At 44.8% G+C, this 12,924-nt stretch overlaps 1 non-coding gene and 1 pseudogene across 1 annotated transcript; one reads left to right on the plus strand and one right to left on the minus strand.

Annotated features, from left to right (window-relative positions):
- The first annotated feature begins 2,107 nt into the window (after positions 1-2,107).
- Positions 2,108-5,648, plus strand: LOC120679921 (annotated as a pseudogene).
- Positions 5,649-10,921: 5,273 nt separating this feature from the next.
- On the minus strand, positions 10,922-11,025 carry LOC120680375. The gene has a single exon (XR_005677641.1). It is a non-coding gene; the product is annotated as a small nucleolar RNA R71 (small nucleolar RNA).
- Between the last annotated feature and the right edge of the window lie 1,899 nt (positions 11,026-12,924).

Here is a 12,924-nt window from a genome sequence, read left to right on the forward strand (position 1 = left end):
TCAAATTCTGCCAACCCTGACTCTTCACGTCTAGCATTATATCGAGCCATCAACTCGCTTGGTGGTAACAAGTATACATATATAAAAAAAACACGATAGCAACACCAATTCGTTGACAGTTCACACTTGGTGGTAACAAGTATACATATATAAAAAAAAGCATTGCATAACTAACAAACTAAACATGTCATTTACATTTCAAAATTGCTGTTAAGTGTCTATGATCTATATAACTCCTAATTATTTTGACACCCTTCTTTTCAATATCCAGAAACCATCTAAAAGGGAAAAAAACTTTATTTCGGAAAATGTATATGTCGGTAACCTCGACCCTGCGGTGGTGACACTGCCTTTCGGGGGGACACGAAATGGTACAAGGACGTCACCAATAGGCCAGTCGCAACACCAACATTTACGGTTGATAGGAACGCAGCACTTGACACAGGCAGCATGCTCGTTGATATGCTCTCAGTGCAACAATGGCCACACTGACTGCGCCAAGTGCTGCCTTCGTATCAATCGGAAGTGACGGTATTGCGACCAGCCCATTGGCAACGTCCTTATAGCACATCGTGTATCCCCGAAAGGGAGTGCCATCACCGTTGGATGGAGATTAACGACGTATACTTGTTTCGAAATAAAGATTATTTAAGCTTCTAGATGGTTTCAATGTGAGCCTGAATAAATACATCACCAAAATGTCAAAATAATCCTTTCATAATGCAAATTTTTTTATTATACTCCTTTCATTAATTCATTAAACAAAATCAACTTTCCACAATGTGGTCATATATACAAGTAAATCACATGAAGTGTCTACACTCATTCTAAAAATTTCTATTATCCTTTGGATCAACTAAAACAAGTATACTACACTCCTTTGGATCAATTAAAACAAGTAAATCACACCTACATATGCAATCTAAATGTCCAAGAAATGAGTTACACATTTTCTATATTTCCAAAGCATGAAATGAGCTACACAAGCAATGGAAGAAGAGAGAAACAAGCTCCAAACCTTTAGCGCCGATGGAAGGAGGGGGAATCAAAGATCTTCACAAATGTGGTGAAGAAATGAGCAAGAACATACTCCCCTCTCCCGAGCCAAAAACAGCAAGAACAAGTGAGCTGAATGGCTCGGGCGGGGGGAGAGAAAAGGGGATAAGGGGGCCATGGAGTTTTGTCCTAGTTGGAACCACCAACCGGGACAAAATAGTGGCCTTTGATCCCGGTTGGTGGCTCCAACCAGGACAAAAGGGTCGCGGGGCCTTTTGTGCCGGTTGGAGCCACCAACCGGGACAAAAGGATGGTCTTTGGTCCCGGTTGGTGGCTCCAATCGGGACAAAACGCCCCTGTCCCCCCACCCCCCCGCGGCCCGGCTAGCCGTTGGACCCGAGACAAAAGCCACCTTTGGTCCCGGGCCAAAGACAGCCGGGACAAATGGCCTGGAACAAAGGCCTGTTCTGTAGTAGTGATACCAAACCGACTACGATAGAGAGGCTCGTGGATATTTGAAAATTTATCTATTTTTACCTATTCCATGAGAAATATACAGAGTCTGTTAGATGCTCTAATAAATGGGTTAGGCCTTTAACATGGGATCATGCATCTAGAACTCTATAAACATCTTGGTATGATTCTTGTTTACAGACGGCTTTGACTTGTTTACAGATGCTTCCGTGTTTGGCCAGCTATATTCGTGCCTTAGACTGTGTTTAGTTCATGAAAATTTTTGGTTGGGTACTATAGCACTTTCATTGTTATTTGATAATTAATGTCCAATTATGAACTAATTAGACTTAAAAAATTCATCTCGTCATTTCCATCTGAACTGTGTAGTTAGCTACATTTAATGCTCCATGCACATGTCTGAATATTTGATGTGACGGATACTGTAGGAAATTTTTTGAGAACTAAACATGCCCTTAACTTTACGAAATTTCCATATTTGACTTTTGCGCCTATGGCCCATGTGTTCCGGTTTTGAGATTGATGCAGGACTTCTTTTGAGGGTTATACACGCTGACCGGAACTGTTTGTCTTTCCTTCTAACAACAGGTGGTTAGATAAATTAGAGTGCAAAAGATCCCTCGTTTTGCCCTTCGATCACGTACCTATACAGTTTTAGCGGCCTGAACAAGAAGCGATGAATTTGTACGGAGCTATAATGCGGGTTCCACGAAGTGCACCCAAACCTCCACCAGAAACAAGCAATTAAAGCTCCGGCAGGAGGAAAACAACTCATCAAAACCCTAGCACCCACTAAACAAGAGCTATCCCCAGGGCAAAACTTAGCCCACCACTACTGCACCATGCCGACGCCCTGGCGATCTCAGCTGCTGCAAATCCTCCTCCTCATTCTTGCAGGTGCAGCAGGCACTGATGGACAAGATAAGCAGCAGCCGATCACACATCCGGGCTGCCCCGACAAGTGCGGCGACATCAGCATCCCCTTCCCCTTCGGCCTCATGCCCGGCTGCTTCCGCGAGGGCTTCGAGATCACCTGCGACCACTCCTTCGACCCCCCTCGCGCCTTCCTCGCCGACGGCGACCGGAACCGTATCACGGTCACCGAGCGTGACGAGTCGCCGATCTCCAACGACGAATCCTTCCTGCCTTACTCCTACCCGAACATTTCCTACTGGCCGGTCGAGCTCATGGACGGTCGACCGAAGTGTGGCACGGGTGTACGGGATCACATCCGCCTGCAGCACGAACAGCACCAACTACAAGCTGAAAGCTCAGGCCATGACGCTCGGAAGCCTCACGGAGGGGCCGCTCGCCGTGTCGGAGGCGCTCAACGTCGTCGTCGGCGTCGGCTGGAGGGTCGGCGTCTCGGACGGCTCGAGCTACACGTCCTTGTCGTCGCCCTCCTGGCGCTCGGAGCTCCCCGGCGGCCACCTCGAGAGCGCGAGGAACGGCTCGTGCGCGGGGCGCGGCTGCTGCGAGGCCGCCCTGCGCCAGGAGTCCTCCAGCTACGGCCCTGTCACCGAGGTCGCGCCCGATGTCAGCCTCGAGATCAACAACTCCCTGTGGGAGACCAGCCCGTGCTCCTACGCCATGGTGGTCGAGAAGTCAGGCTACAACTTCTCCACGCCGGACTTGTACGGCGACAAGGCGCTGCCGGGGAGGTTCCCAAGGGGAGTCCCCGTCGTGCTCGACTTCGCCATCGTCGGGGACGGCAGGCCAGCGGCCACCGCCGGACTACGCGTGCGTCAGCAACAACAGCTATTGCGTCAACGCGACCGTCGAGCAGTCGGGCTATGCACTCAGACTCGGCTACGTGTGCAAGTGCTCGGAGCACTACGAGGGCAACCCATACATCGCCAATGGATGCAAAGGTGTGTCGAAATGTTTTGATTTCCTCAGAACAAATAAAAAGTAATTTAGATGAGCAAACTATAACTCGGGTTTCGTATCTTGATCCTAATTAATTTAACTTTTTGAAGATATCGACGAGTGCAAGTTTCCTGATTTATATTATTGCTCGAGCAATGGAATATGTAAGAACAGGCTGGGAGGATATGATTGCCCATGCAAGCCTGGAACGAAAGGCGATGGGAAATTAGGACACTGTGTAGAAAAATTCCCCCTTGTAGCCAAGGTGATTGTGGGTAAGTAATTGTCGTTAGCTATGTTGCAATTTTATTTTAAGCTTTTTATCTAGTATGCGCGGCATTATATCAAGCCATTTAAATAACACATGTAGGCATGCGACCCTAATGCTAAATGTCCAAAATTTTGATACATTGTTTTAATAAAATCTTATTGGATAGCATGTTAATATCTAGAATGGGAAACTAATAAATATATTCAAATAGTACAAGTCAAAAGTCAGCTTGTGCCGTCATCTTTGACCCGCCGCTGCCTAGTTATCTGTGCATTCCCATCTCACTGTCACTCCAAAGGACTTTACTCGCATGCATACAAACCTTAGCTTGTACTCTCCCACGTTGGCAAATATAACGTGGGTATGCTATACGCAATGTGGCTGCAAAAAAAAAAAAAACTGGTTTAAATGCTCGGGATCACAGAACGTTCATATTTGCATCCGACATTATTTTCTCCCCGTTTGTGAGTTTTTTTTTTCAAATTCTGCCCATATGTTTGTGTAGTTTTTTCTCTTTTTCTTGATCCACCTTGCAATAATTAATTTCATCAAGGGGTACACCTAAGAAAGCTTCAGTTGCAAATATGCATGCGTCTATAGGGTAGGGTTCCACTTTGAGCTAGGGTATGAATGGCGTGTCTTGTGGGGGCTGGCAGACTCGTTGTGTGGAAACACAGCATTAGAGCTACTTCCCTCTCGTGCTATTGTTGAAACTACTGCTACATACTTCTATTCTTAATTTAAACTCAAAAAATGCTGAAGGTATTGTTTCATTTTTACTACCATTTGCTGCTAGACCATCTATTGAAAACTTTTGAGTAGGTTTATTTCTTGTCCATGTAGGTACAACCGGCTGTGTTTTTGTCATTGTAGTTATGTCATTTATATTTCTTCTACGCAAAGAGAAAAAGAAGACAAAGGAGTTCTTTGAAAAAAATGGTGGGCCAACACTAGCGAAAGCAAAAATTATAAAACTTTTCAAAAAGGAGGAGCTCATGCCAATTTTGAAAGATAGCAATTTTATTGGAAAAGGTAATTTCGGTGCAGTCTACAAAGGCAATCTTGGTAATGAAGTAGTTGCAGTGAAGAAGACGATTAATGGTGATCTGCTAGAGAATGAACAATTTGCAAATGAAGTCATCATCCAATCTCAAGTTATCCACAGGAACATTGTTAGGCTCATAGGTTGTTGCCTGGAAGTTGATACACCGTTGCTAGTTTATGAGTTCCTCTCCAATGGTAGCCTCCATGATATTCTTCACAGCAAAGGGAAGAAGCCTCTGAACTTAGATATACGTTTAAGTATTGCTGCACAATCAGCAGATGGTCTAGCTTACATGCATTCAAAAACGAACACTAAAATCCTACATGGCGACGTTAAACCAGCAAATATACTTTTGGATGATAAGTTCGTCCCCAAGATCTCAGACTTTGGCATATCAAGGTTGATTGCGAGAGATAAACAACACACTGCAAAAGTTATCGGTGACATGAGTTATATGGATCCAGTATATCTGCAATCAGGCCTCTTGACTGAAAAGAGTGATGTCTACAGCTTTGGAGTTGTGCTCTTGGAACTTATTAGTAGGAAGAAGGCAATAGACTCTGACAACAATAGCATAGTGAATGATTTCCTTGAAGCTCATAGAAGAGGGGAGAGAGCAACTGAGTTGTTTGACAGTGAAATTGCAGTAGCAGAAGATTTGGAGCTTCTTCAAAATCTAGCAGGGATGGCAGTTGAATGTCTCAACCTTGATGTGGATCGAAGACCAGCCATGACAGATATAGCAAACCGACTTCTCATAATGAAAGAATCCCGTAATTCGTAAGGGGGTTCAAGTAAGTTGTTTGATGTTCATATATGTATGCGGTATGCCGTCAAATAAGCACAAGTGTATTGATGCAGCAGCATTTTTTTTACTTTTACTAGTTTGAGTAAAATATTTTCAATGAATGTACGTAGGGGATGAAATTTGTATCATTGTCTTGTGAACCCATGTTTTTAAGTTGCTAAATATACATATTACGCAATAGCACAGACTCGTCCTATACACTGGAATATGGGCATCCAGTACAATGAAGAAAAACTGTAGCTTGTCTGCAACTTCGGAGTTGTGTATTTATTAGTGGCCGTACGTGACATGTGGTGTAGAGAGGTCTCTTCATATAAACCAGTCGCACGCCGAAAATCATGGACCCTAATATTTCCTGGGATGTGTCCTGTTTCGGCGCCGGAGAAGTAGACAAGCAGTACAGCGACGGCAGACGTGGGACATCGTGGGTGTGAAAATGAGCTGGGTATTTCAGTCGGTGGTGCGTTTGGCGGAGACTTGAGGTCTTCGGTCCAGACAGCTAGTGCCGGAGACTTGGCACGGAGCAGAAAGGCCATGTAACTTTCTCTGAAATTGCGAGCTCATATTTGGGCCCAGAATGGATTGACTTTTTCCAGGAAGGGCCGCGCCCGAATTTCATTACCAGATAGTAACGAAATTACAAAGTTTGTCTGGCGTACCAACACAGTACCAAAAGGTCGCTTACAGAGCTCGACATAAGAGTCCCAGTAGCTAGCAAGCAAACTACTAAGAGTCCGAAAAGGAACAAAAGCAAACTAGAGCAAACCACGCACGCAGGCGCGCCACTCAGATAAGCAGCGAAGAAAAAGACAGTCACTGAAGAAGCACAATCCCTGCATCATCACCAGCAGCTTGGGTATGGAAGTGCATCGCCGCCTTCAGGAGAGCTTCAGCACCAGCTTCCAGTTCCTCCTTGTGTTGTCCTGCTTGTAAACCTGCCCAGTATTTTAGAAAGGAACTGATTGAGCAGATAATTTCAGTCGGAGATCCAATTGATTTCTTTTCAAAGCAACACTTGTTGCGGGCTGTCCAAATTGCCCAGCAAATGGCAGCCAAGCAAATCATGTGAAACTGTTTTCTGTTAGGTAGAAAGTTTGAAATCCAAAGCCAGAATTGGCCGAAAGAAGTAGGTCTGACTGTTGCCCCTAGCACAAAAGCTACCAGGCTCCAAATGTATTTTGCTGTAAGACACTCAAAGAAAAGGTGATCGACTGATTCCAAGTTATTACAAAAGCGGCAACAGAGGTCTCCTCACCAATTCCTTTTGGCCAGATTGTCCTTAGTCAGAATAGCATTGTGTTCAATCAGCCAAAGCCAAATTTTGATTTTAAGGGGAAGTTTTGCTTTCCAGATCAAATTATAATGAGCTCCTCTTTCATTTCTGCATAAATGGGCATAAGTTGATTTAACTGAGAAAATGCCAGAATTTTCCCAACTCCATTTGGGTCTATCTTTTTCATTATTAACTGCAAACGAAACTAGGACATCTTTTAACTTTCTGTGTTGGCATTGTAACTCTTCATTCAGCCATCTTCTGTAAGACAGATGCCAGTTATGGCTTGCTACTTGTTCCACAGTGGTGCCTGTCTCATTACAGATGTCAAAAAGCCGAGGGAATTTGTCCTTCAAAGGGGAGTCACACACCCAGGTGTCCCTCCAAAAACTAGTTTGATCCCCTCTACCCACAATCATCTTTCTTCCAGCAGTATAAACATCTCTCACAGAGAGAAGCTGATTCCACACAGGGGAGTTGGAGGCTTTCTTCTTAAGAAGTGAGATACAGGACGATTTGATGTATTTCTTTCTCACAATTTCTTGCCAGAGCCCATCTTTCTGTTCCACTTTCCACCACCATTTACACAAGAGGCTGACATTCATTTTGCCCAGATCTTTTACTCCTAGGCCGCCCTTTATTTTTAACTGGCAGATCCTTTTCCACTTGACTAGATGGTATTTCTTTTTAAGCCCCCCTCCCTGCCAGAAAAATCTTTTTCTAATGCAGTCTATCTTCTTCAGGATAGTCTTTGGAAGTAAATACATAGACATGCTGTATATAGGAATGCTGCTGAGGCATGCATTCAGTAGAGTGAGACGCCCTCCCAAGGACGGGGCTCCACCTTTCCAGCCATCTAGTCTTTTAGCAATTTTCTCCACTAAGGGGAGCCAATTAGATACTGGAATTCTATTTCCAGATACTGGGACACCAAGGTATTTGATAGGCCAACTTCCTATTGCACAATTGACCATTTCAGCATATCTTAGTGTTTTCTCATTGTCCTGGGATATCATGATCACTTCACTTTTATTGAAGTTTATTTTAAGCCCCGACATACTTTCATAAAGATAAAGCAGAAGTTTTAGATCCCTGGCCATCTCCATGTCATCTTGTATACACAAAATTGTGTCATCAGCATATTGAAGTAGGGCCAAACCTCCTTCAATATATTCTGGTATCAAAGCTTTAATCAATTGATTACTTTGACTCATATGTATCATTTTGGCTAAAGTGTCTACAGCTATATTAAAGAGAAGTGGAGATAGAGGGTCTCCCTGTCTAACCCCTCTACCACTTTTGAAATAAGGACCCAGCACATCATTAACTTTGACACTAAGAGTTCCACTTGTCACTACTCCTTTGATCCAGTTGCTCCATGTAACAGGGAAACCCCTTTGAGATAGACATTCAAACAAGAAATCCCAATTTATTTTGTCATAAGCCTTTTCAAAATCCAGTTTTAGAACTAAACCATCTTTCTTCTTGACCTTGGAATCATGAATGATTTCGTGTAAGCACATTGTCCCTTCCATAATATTTCTTCCTTTGAGAAATGCAGTCTGCTCTTTGTGTATAATCCTTTCCAGCACTAATTCCAGCCTAAGCATTAACGTTTTAGAGAAGATTTTAAACACAACATTCAAAAGGCAGATTGGCCTATACTGCTGAATCAGGTTGGCCTCTTTTATTTTGGGGATCAGGGTTATAATACCATAATTGAGCCTACTGATGTCCATCTTGTTATCATAAAATTCATCAAACATTTCCATTAAGTCCTCTTTAATGATCTCCCAACACACTTGAAAGAATTCAACTGGTATAAGGTCTGGGCCAGGAGCTGTGTTTTTGTCCATGTCAAAGACAGCATGCTTGACCTCATCCATTTCAAACTATTGATGGTGCTTAAGTGCCATTTTCACCCGTCAACTATACTCAATAATAAAGAAAAACTACATGCCTTACTCACATATTTGTATCACTAACCTCGCTCCACAATTGTTTTCGAGTTTTGTACATTTTAGATGAGCAAGAGTGGAATAAGACGAAAACACGCAGCAGATGCCACATAACTACGCAGAATATCGCATCAGGAGTCACACCCTTACAAAGAGGGCCCACATGTCAGAGGAAACGGTGCCTCCACGCAAGATGCACCAGAGGATAAGGATAAGATCCTAAGAATCAACCACCCTACAAAGGATCAGCTCGACTGGCTGACAGGTGGGGTCGGCGGACCCCTAGGGTCGGCCGAACCTGGCCTGCAACGCGTCCAGGTGCATCTCGAGGAGGAGTCATGGCCAAGGCACCTAATCACCTTCCATATATGCGTTGGCGGGAAACCGACCTCCAAGTAGTATAAATAGGGCCTCTCTCCCCCCTCTCAACACACACACACACACACTTCATTCCATTCTCTCCAAGAAGGCTCTCCTCTCTCTTGCTCTCTTAGCTACGTAGTGGAGCTAGGCTAGTTCTCTTTAGCGAGCAAGTCGTCATCGGAGTCGTTGAGCAATCCTCGGCTCCTGGTATGGCTTTATATCCAACTTGTCAGACTTCTATTCATAATATAGAGTTCTGCCATGGTTGCTTTACTATCTTGATAATTTATCAATCCATGCTTAGATCGTTCATAAGTTATGCTACGGTCTTGGTTAGGCCAGATGATCCGGGTACGGATAGAGGTTCGTTGTGTATCGGGCTTGCTCTAGTGTTTTACTTGTCCATCCGAAGGGTGGGAGACCTGGGGGCACTAGAGTAGTGACTTCATACACGAGCGTGGTGCTCGGGTATGCGGGATCCTTCGGATATGACCGTGCTCCACGGTGTGATTGGGGTAGATGGCAGGTGGTGACAGCCCGGTCCGTCCGGCGTAACAGCGGTGTTGCGTTTAGCGTACTCCCCGACGTTCAAGTTCGGTGTAGGAGTTCATGCAAAGAGGTAACGGGACTAGATGTACTCCGGTACGGGACCTTCTCCCCGCTATCCCATTTTTCTGGCACCTGCAGTCCTAACCATGATCTAACATGACCACAGCTTTGGAAAGAAGCACTAGAACACCTAACCTAGCCTAAGCTCCAGCTGACTTGACGTAGGATAGAGTAGTTCCTTGTTTTATAGTTTCTCTCCTTTATTCCTTCCTCTTGGAGTGTGGATGTGTGCTGTGTCACATTACCCTTGCTTATTCTTTATCTGGACTTACCCCTGTTAGAGCATTGCCTATTACTTGAGGCACAATGTCATGGTTAATGTTGAGTACAATACCTTTGCTGCTGCTGTCCTTTGGGACACAAATAAATGACGATACCCTTACTCTTCAGGTGAAATGCTACAACGGTATATCCGTGTGCTTGCGGATCCATCTGTTTCTAGGAGAGTGGCACCCCTTGGGTGCAGTTGCTAGGATGGGTTCGGCGCCCTCATTTCTAGTGATTGCACTAAAGACCGCCAACAGGCATTTCTGGTGCCGTTGCTGGGAATTAACCATTCCTAGTGATTGCGCTAAGAAATGTCAACAAGTATTTCTGGCGCCTTTGCCGGGGGACGGCATGTGAACAAAGATATTGTGCTGATATTAACTTAGACCTTGTACTCAGGATATAGTCTTTACTCTTTCAGGCTAATGTCACTTTATGTCTTCTTTTATTTTTGATTTGAAAGAAGACAGGGGTAGTGTATGACCGGTTTCTCCATGCCAGAAAACTACACAGACAATCTAGTGAGGCTCGTGAGAAGGGCACGACCTCGCTTCATTCCTCCTCTCGCTATCCTCCCGGCACAGGAACCCATTTCGGAAGCACCACTTGTTCTTGAGGCTATGGCTTAAAAGACTCTCCGCGAGTTCTCCATCCCCTCCACTGACAATGTGGCCACTGGCCCCAACATCAATGTCGGGGATGTGAACTTTGAGCTCAAATCAAGCCTCATCAACATGGTGCAGGCTAGCCCATTCTGTGGCAAGCCAAATGAGGACGCAAATGCACATTTGCAGAATTTTCTGGAGCTCTGCGACACCGTTGTCATACGGGGTGTCACCGCCGACATTGTCAAGCTTCGTCTGTTTCCCTTTTCCCTCTTGGGGAAGGTGAAATAGTGGTTTTATAAAAAGAAAAGAACATCGATACCTGGGCCAAATGCTCCAAGGCGTTCCTTGCAAAATTCTTCCCGCTGGGCAAAACAAATGCCCTGCGCGGGAAAATTTTAAGTTTCTAGCAGACGGGGATGGAATCCATCCCAGAAGCTTGGGAGAGGCTGCAGGAATACATCCTAGCCTGTCCTCATCACGGCATGGACGAGTGGCTCGTCCTGCAAAGTTTCTACAATGGGCTCACAACGACATCTCGAGCCAATATTGATGCCGCTGCTGGAGGAGCCTTCCTCGACCTGACCATAGCCAAATCCAAAGCATTGGTTGAGAAGATGGTCTCCAATCAGGGGTGGAGCGATGAACGACTCCAACCCCGCACCAAAGGCATGCATACCATCAAAGAGACGGATATGATTGCCGCGAAGCTGGACCTCCTAATCAAGAAGATGGAGGAAGGGAGCAAACAACCGATCCATGCTCCCGTTTATGCCATGGGTTCGCACTCCACGTGCAAAGTCTGTGGTAATGATGGACACTCGGGGAACGACTACCCCGAAACCCGTGAAGACTGCGCCTACCTCAACAACAACAACAACGGGTACCGTCCACAACAACGGGTATCGTCCACAACAAGGAGGCCAGGGGTGGAACCAGCCACGTCCACCTTTTCAGGGAGGTAATAACTTTAATCCTTCTTATAATTCGAATTTCAATTCAAACCAACCTCCCTTGAGAGAACTTGTTCTTAGCCAAGTTAAAATCAATGAAAATATAAATAAAAAGCTCTTGGCCAATGACAAATCCCTAGAAAGTTTAAATGTCAAGCTTGAAACTTTGTCTTCAACTCTTAAAAATCAGTTAAGTTTCAACAAAATGATCAAAACCCAGCTTGCACAAATTGCTACTTCGTTACCTGCTGTTGAGAGCGGGAAGATCCCGGGGCAACCCGAGTCTCCCGTTGAAAATGTCAGCATGGTGTCTACCGGACGGGGTAACTCGTCCCGGAGGCCACCACACAATAACCATGCAGGTAGGTACTATCCCCCAAGGAACGATGTTTGGGATGGCATGGTGGCAGTGGTGCAAGAGGATCCAGGGGTCCCCATGATCAGCTGCTCGATCTACATCAAACACTTCGACCGATGCCTTTGCGATCTGGGGGCAAGCGTGAATATAATGCCCAAGGTAATATATGAAGCACTTGAATATCCTGCTCTTTCCCCAACAACTATGCTCGTACAGCTTGCAGATTCAACCATTCGGTATCCCGAAGGGATAGCCGAACATGTTTTCGTGCGAGTACGAGACTCCTTCATCCTTGCCGACTTTGTGGTAATGGATATGGAGGGCGACCTCAGAGTCGACCTCGTACTTGGGCGACCTTTTCTAAGGTCTGCCAAGGCAAGGATCGATGTCGGAAAGGGAGAAATCCATTTCTGTGTCGGAAGGGAGGATATGTTTTTTAGGTTCAAGAAGAAGGAAGAGCAGCGCTTCATGATCCAACAAGACAGTGAAGGGCAAGTACTCTGGGGTGCACCAGAACCCCAGCCAGAACAACGACCCTCCGCACCTAAAAGAAAGAAGAAGGAAAAGAAGGTGTGGCGGAAGATCGAGAGTTCGGCCTCGTCTAGTTCTCCAGGACGAGCTGACGAATGGTAAGAATGATGGAGAAAATTCGTGCACATCAGATTTTAAACGACGCGCCCTTGCCAAAGGTAAATTGGTATTTATCTCATATTTGCTTTCTCCGCTTTTCAACATTTTCTTTGCACCTTATTTGTTTTTCTCCACTACATGTTTGAAATTTTCAAAATTGTTTTCTGCATGCTGGAATTTTTCTAGTATTTTTCCCTTTTTACAAAAAGACCAAAAACATTTTCTGAGTTTTTGTAACACCCGGTTTACAAAAGGACATAAACCGAGCAATCATATACGTGCCAGGATCAAGTCACACTGTATATACAATAGAATGAACAGTATATCACAGCACATATCACGTAAAAAGATATAATAAAGCGAGTACAAATGTTATTTATTACATTAATGACAAAATGTCTGATACAAATATGCGGAAGCGTAAAACAAGTACGAAACTCAAAAG

Source organism: Panicum virgatum, chromosome 6N (genome assembly GCF_016808335.1).
Source record: "Panicum virgatum strain AP13 chromosome 6N, P.virgatum_v5, whole genome shotgun sequence".
NCBI classification, from domain to species: domain Eukaryota; kingdom Viridiplantae; phylum Streptophyta; class Magnoliopsida; order Poales; family Poaceae; genus Panicum; species Panicum virgatum.